This window comes from Pediculus humanus, genomic scaffold (genome assembly GCF_000006295.1).
Source record: "Pediculus humanus corporis 1103172107469 genomic scaffold, whole genome shotgun sequence".
NCBI lineage: Eukaryota > Metazoa > Arthropoda > Insecta > Psocodea > Pediculidae > Pediculus > Pediculus humanus.
Genome location: NW_002987087.1, coordinates 4,458 through 5,428, shown reverse-complemented (window position 1 = coordinate 5,428; position 971 = coordinate 4,458).

Genomic DNA, 971 nt, shown 5'->3' with positions numbered 1-971 from the left:
TTTTTTTTTTTTTTTTTAAATACGCGACGAAATTGTTGATTTCAGAGTAATAAAAATTACCGTTTAAGTTATTTTTATTACCGGATATTGATAATAACTAAAAAGAAATTATTAATATTATTATTAATTAATTACTTGTAAATATTTTTTTTTTTATCGCGAACGGATGGAAGGATGGATGTTGATAAATAATTTCATTTCGTGTAATTTTTTTTAATACTGGAGATACTTCAAGGTCTTATTACGTAATAAAACGAGTAATTTTTTTTTTTTTTTTTTATGAAAAAGTTTCGATATAATAATTTAAATCGATTGTGGTGAAGTTATAAGAACGATTGCGAAATGAACGTTTTTTTTGCGTTCTTCCTGTTCTGTATAAAATATCGATTTGATTTTTAATAATTTAAATTGACGTTCGTTCACGTTTTTTTTTTTTTTTTTTCAATAAAACACAATAATAATAATAATAATAATATTTACGGTCGATCGATTTTTTTTTTTTTTTTTTAAACGAGTAATTTTTGTTGTTGTTGTTGAAGGTTTGTTAAAAAGGAGAGAAAAAAAAGGTTTTTGATGGAATGATAACGGTTAAATTTTTGGATTACATTAGAATCGCATTAAAAATAATAATAATTTTTTGTAAGAGTGTAATTGGTTGTTTTACCTAAAATATCCACTCAAGGATACCGTTAGGTGGTTGTTGTTGTTGTTGTTTTAAGGGTAGGTTATCGATTAATGCGTTTTTCATAAGAAATCATATTGAAGAGAAGGGGAGTGTTCGTGAGGTATAGAATGGTGTACATTACAGTTTTTTTTTTTTTTTTTTTATTTATAACTTTTCTTTTCTTTTTTTTTTTTTTTCATAACTTTTTTAATCTTTGACCTTTTATTTTTTCCTTCTCCTGAAAATCGTGAGTTCTGGTTAAACTCATTAATGCAAAGAAATATATAAATATATTTTTTTTTTTTTC